Source organism: Triticum aestivum, chromosome 2D (assembly GCF_018294505.1).
Source record: "Triticum aestivum cultivar Chinese Spring chromosome 2D, IWGSC CS RefSeq v2.1, whole genome shotgun sequence".
NCBI lineage: Eukaryota > Viridiplantae > Streptophyta > Magnoliopsida > Poales > Poaceae > Triticum > Triticum aestivum.
The window spans coordinates 112,605,504-112,613,825 of record NC_057799.1 but is presented as its reverse complement, the minus strand read 5'-3'; positions in this window follow the sequence as shown (position 1 = coordinate 112,613,825).

The following is an 8,322-nucleotide window of genomic DNA, read 5'->3' as shown; positions in this document are numbered from 1 at the left end:
ATCTTGTGGGCCTTTAGCTGGGCCAGCCCATTATGGTCCGCAAAATCTCGTGGGCCTTTAGCTGGGCCGGCCCATTATGGTCCGCAAAATCTTGTGGGCCTTCAGTTGGGCCGGCCCATTTAAACTTGATGGGCCGGTCCACGTGTCAACATATCATAGGCGCGTCTCGCCCATTGGATGAGTGACACTTGTGCCAACGCGGACCTGACACGTGTCTCCTCCAGCCAATGATGATTTTACACGTGGAAAATCCCCATTGGTCGGGGCTGTTAACGGGTTATCGGATCCAAAACCCGACCCGATAGCTTAACGGCGTTCCGTTATGGTGGATGCCACGTGTCGGTCACCCTTGACGAAAGCACTTCTGTGACGCGCGATTTATCGTCATGGAAGTGGACACTTCCGTGATGATAATTTTGGTAATGTCATGGAACACTTCTACGACAGCACAGGTATGACTATCTTGATTCTGTCATAAATTTGTCATGGATGTACATGCATGACAAAAAACGCAACCTACTGTGACAAACATGTATCATCACGGAAGTGTATTTTTTTTGTAGTGCAAGGTTATGTCTGCTTACCAGGCCAGGATACCGCACGCCCATAACCTTCCCTCATTGGAGGCACCGACCAGAGGCATGACAACGGACCAAATAAAGGCCTTCCCATAAAGGCAAATATGGTTGCACTGGGAAAAACTCGATTCAGTGGCACCATGACCTGGTCAACGATATATTCAAGTTGAGTTATTAACAGGTTCAACTTAACGCGAGAGTAACCGGTGTCATAACATGCCATGCAAGTGCAACACAAACATATGCATCATAGATCATCAGAAATAACTGGGTCAACTATATCCACACTAAGCATAAACATCAACAACTCATGACAGTACTCCGGTTAGGATTAAACCTCACTTTATACAGAATCTTTTCTAACAAATTTATCATTTTTCTCATGCAAGAAAAATAACTCCAAATAATTACTTATATTCATAACCATATTACTCTTTCATAACAAAATTTAATTCTAGTTTCTTTACCAACTTAGTTAGCTTCAAACCTTCTGTAAATCAAGCATATTAACTTAAACAAGCAACTAATAGAATATAAATAACATAATAGTGATTTAAATGCATGGATTAAATAATTCATTCAAGTTGTAAAAATCACAAATATTGCAATGGCACCATGAAAATGTTGCTATGGCTTGCCTTAGTGCAGATGAGGTTCACAAGCCTCCTGGTGATCCTCAAGACAAGCTTCACTCTCTCAAAATATTTATAAACACAAAAAGAAAATATCAAGAACCCTTCTAAAATTCACCAGAAAATCTAGATAGCAGGGAAAAATCCCATTTTTGGTGAGCTGCTAGATTTCATTACAAAGAACACGATGCAAAAAGAATCAATTCATTTGGACTTATGGTTAAAGAGTTCTGGCTGTTTGAAGCTCTCTGGAAAAATATGATATATGAATTTAAATAAAAACAGACTAGGAGGGGTGACGTTGAAGGCGTAAAGCCTCAGGGCGCCACCACTCATACCGCTTCGCGCGCGTACAGAGTGGCTGACTAGCGGGCCCCACTAGTCAGGTGAGGGAGAGGGGAGTAGGAAACAGAGGACGGCGCGGCTTCGCCGGAGCACACGCCGGCGACGTGGGCTTCTTGGCCAAAACGAGAGGGAGGGATCAAGAGAGGAGACGGAGGCGCACCTGCCCGTACCCGTATAGCAGCTAGGGGTGGTCGGGCAGCGTCAGAATCAGCCTCTCTAGCGGAGGCAGAGAGCAGAGGTCGCCGGAGACGAAGACGACGGCGAACAGAGGCGACTCCAAGGGCTCCAACCAGGCGGAACAGCACCAACGAAGAGCGGCGGAGGCCCTGGAAGGTTGCCCGGGCCTGGGAGGGGCTAGAGCTACGGAGACGACCCGAGGGGATCGCCGACGACCTCGAGCTCGGGGACGGCGGCCCGCGGCCTGCCCGGCCGGGCTACGGCTTCTACAGGATCGTGGAGTGTCTGGGAGGAGTGCGTGATGCTGGAGGAGGCTGGGGAGGGCTCTATTTATAGCCGAGCATCGAGGGGGGATCGGGCTCCGCCGGTGGACACCTGGACACGGCGCCCGGCGATGAATGGCGTCAGTGAGCGAGGGAGAAGGCGACGCAGCTCACGCGGAAACTATGGGCGAACGGGGACGAGCACAGGGGAGAGGGGAAGGCGACGAGCACAGTGCGCCGCGCACTGTTGCGTTGGCCGGACCGCGCCCATGCTCGCTACGGCGAGCTCCGGCGTCTACGAGCGCCAGGAGGGAGTTAAAAGGTTCGGGACGATGATTGTGGCATGTTTTGGCAAGGCTAGGTAGTCGGGGAAGCGAGCACGCGAGCAACAGAAGCTCGGGCGCGACGTAGAGCGCGTCGACATGCAGGTTGGCATCATGCACACGCGTGGTCACCGCGTGAACTCTGCCCTCAGGCCGACCTAAGACCAAACTTCATGCCTGGCATGTTGTTCGTGGTAGTTTTAGAGTTTACCACACTTGGGTTTGATCGCAGGCGCAGTAGAATAGATTTCAACTGCTTGGTAAGTTTCTGTACAGTAACTTTGAGAGCTTACTGCGGTCAAACTACTGGGAGTTGGGAGCTGGGCTTTGGAGGTTAGTAATCATCTACTAAGGTGATGATGCACAAGAAAAATCAGCCACAATGGAGCAAGTAAAATGGTAGTTGCTGTAGAAACCACCATTTGTATCCAGAACAAAAAATATTTTCTGTAGCAAAAATATTCCAAAAAGTGACGAAATATTTTTGCTCCGGAAGGTGCCCTAGGATTCAAAGAATATTTGTGAATTTTCTCTGATTTTTGTGGGCAAGAAAAATTGGGGTTGCTTTGGAGCACATTGAGCTAGCTAGGGTTTAAGAGAGGGAAATGAGTATTTTTCATTTAAGAAAAATATTCAAAATATTATTTTGAGGTGAACCAGAGAGGGAATGATAGTTAGAGAGGGAAATGAGGCACTTGGGTGAAAGTCAAGGGGTACCCAAGTGTTTAAGTCCATTTGAAAAGATTCAAAACTCCAAATTTCAAAATCAAACCAACTGAAAATCAGGCAAATAGAAGAGGGCAAAAACCAGGCTATCACAAACCTCCCCCACTTAGAATGAATCTCGTCCTCGAGATTTGGTTGCTTGGGAAAACCATTCTGGGTAATGTGCCTTTAGAAATTCTTCCCGTTCCAATGTTGATTCTGACTCTGTGTGATGCTCCCACTGAACTTTGTAGAACTTTCGTACTTTACTACGAGTGACCCTTTCCATCTGATCCAAAATTCTAACCGACCTTTCTTCATATGTTAAATCCTTGGCCAACTCTATTTCAGTCATAGCAGTCTTTTTTCTCAGGCGGCGATATGCATCGCCTCAATTGTGAAACATGAAACACGTTGTGCACGTCCGACAATTCAGGGGGTAGTTCCAACTGATATGCAACAGTACCCACTCGGGACATAACTGGAAATGGACCAATAAATCTGGGTGCCAACTTTCCACGAGTCTGGAATCTCTTGACTCCTTTCATAGGAGTGACTCAGAGGTATACGTGTTCACCGGGTTCAAAACTGATCTGTTGGTGCTTTGCATCATAATAACTCTTCTGTCTAGATTTGGCCAATTGCAATCTGTCTCTGATTTCCTTAACTTGTTTCTTAGCTTCCATCATGAGATCTGTTCCGAAAATACGACAATCTCCAGTTTGAGACCAATTTAAAGGAGTGCGGCACTTACGGCCATACAAAGCCTCATACGGTGACATCCTTACACTGGTCTGGAAGCTGTTGTTATAAGAGAACTTGGCATACGGTAGGCAGCCTTCCCATTTAGGTCCTTGGGCCAAAGCACAGGCCCGTATCATATCTTCGAGTATTTGATTTAACCGCTCCGTCTATCCATCAGTCTGAGGATGATAAGCGGTACTATATTTCAGTGCTGTCCCCAAGGCTTGATGGAGACGTGACCAATAAGCGGAGGTAAAAAGTAAACCTCGGTCAGAAGTGATGGTCCAGGGTACTCCATGTAGACTGACTATTCTGGATACATACAGCTGTGCAAGTTGATCCGCTCGATATGTGGTTCTGATTGGGATAAAGTGAGCTACCTTGGTTAAGGTGTCCACTATGACCCAGACTGCATCATTGCCTCGGTGTGTCTTAGGTAGCCCTGTGATAAAATCCATGCAGACGTCATCCCATTTCCAATGTGAGACTGGCAGCGGTTGGAGAAGTCTGGCTGGCTTCTGATGCTCTGCCTTCACCTTGTTGCATATGTCGCAACAGGCCACAAAATAGGCAATGTCTTTCTTCATTCCATCCCACAAAAATATTTGTCGAAGGTCTTCATACATTTTCGTACCTCCAGGGTGAATGGCTAGATTACTAGGTGACTCCCTAAAACACCTAGGGTCATAATAATAGCTCCAACATATATGTTGAGGCAACAGAGTACCTCAACTCACCGATTAGTGTGATTAATCTGGCCCAAATGGACATCAGGAACATGGAGGAATGATTGCAAGTGCATCAGACTATCTAGAAATCTGGGATGACTCAGACAGCATAACGGCTGTAAATGCTCAAAAAGATTTGAGACATCCTGCAAAATGGTGGCATAACCACTCAACATTACAATAACAAGGTTCCGAGATCAACTGTCAACATACGGAAGTACTAGAAACTGAACTGAGCCTTGAATCCATCAATCCTATGAGTCTACGGATTAGTAACACGTGATCCTGATAGAAGATGAGAAAGCCTAGTTCCTAATCCCCGTAGAAAAGAAGAGGATGACTCAGATCAGAAGGGCATAAGGTATAAGGAGTAAAAAGAACCTTACGTTCCCTTCCACAATCAATTCCCTTACATAACTAAAGCATTTCTAGACTCAACTTCGACCAGTTTGGCTTGGTAATCCTACAGGCAGTCAGGCTCTGATACCAAAGCTGTCAGGACCCCGATTCCAAGTCACATCGATATAGCCGGTAACACTTCATATCAATTTGCGGCCTCACGCACGGTATTCCCACGGGTGTCGCCTTACCATGGCCCGGGACTGTTTGCGCCTTTTGGCTCACGTATATGATAGTGTCGCTAGCATCCATATGACAGAGAACCCGGGCCGACATGACTAGTCATGAACCCAAAGTGGCACTCACTTACGGGGACAGGCATGCATGAATCGACATCGAGCATGTCGGTCAGCAGCGTGCGAATCCGGGCTGTAGCACTGGGCTAACAGGAATCCGGTGAACCGGGCTGTAGCAGGCTAGGTAGGACTCCGGATGTGACCGCGTGACATTTCCCCAAAGGGACAGACACAGGAACGAAGTGAATCACATGCCGGCCAGTCAAGTGTTCCGGAGCAGTAGTGCTGGGCTAGCAGGACTCCGGTGAACCGGGCTGTAGCGGACTGCTATGGCTCATGGAAGCACAAGACTACATTTCCCCATAAGAGAGGCTACCAAGGATAAACAACTAGGTTGTCGGATCCCACACATACCAAGCATTTCAATCATACACATAATATGCTCGATATGTGTAAATACAACATGGCATCACAACAAAACTCTACGACTCAAAGTATTTATTCATTAGGCTCCGAGGAGCGAGATATTACAAACATGGGTCTCATGACCCAACGTTCAGAGCATACAAGTGAAAGCACACGTGGAAGCTTAACATGTCTGAGTACAGACATCTACAAATGAAAAAGGCTGAGAAGCCTGACTATCTACCTGATCCTTGCGAGGGCACAAGATCGTAGCTGAGGTATCAAGCTAAACGTCGAAGTCCACACGGAACTACTAGCGAGACTGACGTCTCTCTGCAAAACATAAAATAGGCAAACGTGAGTACAAATGTACCTAGCAAGACTTACATCAGAACTAGCTACATATGCATCAGTATCAACAAAGGGGGGGTGGAGTTTGACTGCAGCAAGCCAGCTTTGACTCGGTGGCTATCCTGAACTACGACTGCAAGTAACTCTTTGAGGTGGCGCACACGAGTCCACATATTCACCATATCAATACACCACTATGGATCCGCTCCCGTCTCCCTACGAGAACGCCATCCATAGCACTCACGCTTATCTTGTGCATTTTAGAGTATCCACTTTCACTTGTCTATGAACTGTACACGCAACCCAGAAGTCCTTTACCGCGGACACAGCTATTTGAATAGATCATTTATAACCCTGCAGGGGTGTACTTCTTCACACACGCTCTCGCCACTTACCACCATGTACACGTCGTGTATCTCGGCAACCTTCAAGCGGAAGCCTGGCGAGGGTGTCGGCCACGACCTGACTAACCACACAAGTCTCTAGTCCAGGTTTATCGCCTATTCGGGTTCCATCCGCAAGGAGATCCGGCCGGGGTGTCGCTCACGGCCCCAAACGATGTGAGCAGGGTTCCCAAGCCCACCATCCGGGTGCCACTTGGTACATCGTGCCACTGTGCCTAGTCTGTCCCAAGCCCACCTATACCGGGTGCCACTTGGTAGACTACTAACACTACCTACAAACACCAGAAACTAGTTGCAACTCCTGGACAGAGATCAGGTTGATGAATAAGTCGATAGGGGCACTTAAGCATTCCAATGCGTGATAGTAACTGTTCATGGATCACAAACACAGAACTCAGTTCCTGAGGACGGCTGCAATGAGACAACCCACCATGTAGTCCTACATGGCCTCTCACCGCTACCTTTACCAAATCGTGTTCACACACTTAGCTCTCAACAGTAGGACATGTTCACAACTTTCCAATTCACCCCCGATGAATCAGACCTGACACAACTCTAAGCAATAGCAGGCATGACAAACAAGCATGAATGAGTAGGCACATCAGGGCTCAAACAAATCCTACTCATGCTAGTGGGTTTCATCTATTTACTGTGGCAATGACAGGTCATGCAGAGGAAAGGGGTTCAACTACCGCAGCATGTAACAGTTGAATCGCTGTTGTCCTAATGCAGTAAAAGAGAGCAGGAGCGAGAAAGTGGGATTGTATCGGAATGAACAAGGGGGTTTTGCTTGCCTGGCACTTCATCGGTGTCATCGATCACATCGTCGGAACCACGTCTATCAAGAGGGGACAAACACCGGGAAACAAGGAAGAACACAATCAATGCAATGCAACAATTATGATGCATTATTATGACATGGCAATATGATGTGATTTGAGCTAACGCAACTAGCAACGATTTAAATGGAGTTGGTTTGAACACTAGGTTCAAATTCAAACTCCACATGGGACATTTAAAATGCCATTTATTCAAACTGTCATAAACAGTGGCTGAAAGTTGTTCAAGCATGCATGAAAATGGTACAGATGGATAGATTCGATTTTTCTGATCATTTTTCATATATAAAATATTTCATTTGGAGTTACGGTTGATTTTCTATGATTTTTAGAAGTTTTAACTATTTTCTGGAATTTCTAAATCATTTTTGAAATAAGAAAAACCAGAAAAGCATTTACTACGTGAGCATGACGTCGGTGTGACGTCAGCAAGTCAACAGGACCGTTCATGGTCAAATCTGACCAGTGGGTCCCGCGTGTCAGTGTCTAGGCTAATTAACAAAGTTAGTTAATGCTAAACTAACCCTAAACCCAGGTTAATTAGGGGCCTGGGCCCACACGTGAGTGACTCAGGGGAGTCAAACCCCTGGTCAAAGGTCAAACGCGCTGGCGGCTTGACGCCGGCGACGGCAGGCGCAGCGGAGTGCTGCGGAATCGCTGCTCCGGCCACGGTTTGATGCGCGGAGGGGTGCTACGCACAGCTGGAACCCGTCCGCGTCGTTTGGTGCAGGTGGCGTCGCCGTAGATGACCTAAAACGACAGCGGGGTCCTCAAATGCGGCGGACGGTGTTCAGGCGATGATGCAAACGTCTCTATGGTGCATGGCAGGAGCAACGGGTGGTTGCTCTGGGCCCGTGGTGCTGTGCTGAGCACGGTGACGCGCTCGGTTTTGAGCCTGAGCAGCTGCGGCGACGGCGGTGACATGGCCGGCGGGCGGAAGCTTTCGGCTCCAGTGAAGAGCACGGTTAGGGGACGCGTTCGGCAGCGAGAAGAGAGGGGAAAGACGGCAGGGCTCACTGGGGGCGAAGGAGAAGGTCAGCGGGCTCGGGGACGCGTCGGAGCGGGACCACGGTCGCCGGCGATCTCGGTGACCCGAGGAGGAAGAAGACGTCTGGGACGGCGTTCCAGGGCTCTTCCCATCGCGTGGCTCGGTGTAGACGGCATATGGGTCGACAGCGGAGCTCGAGGTCACG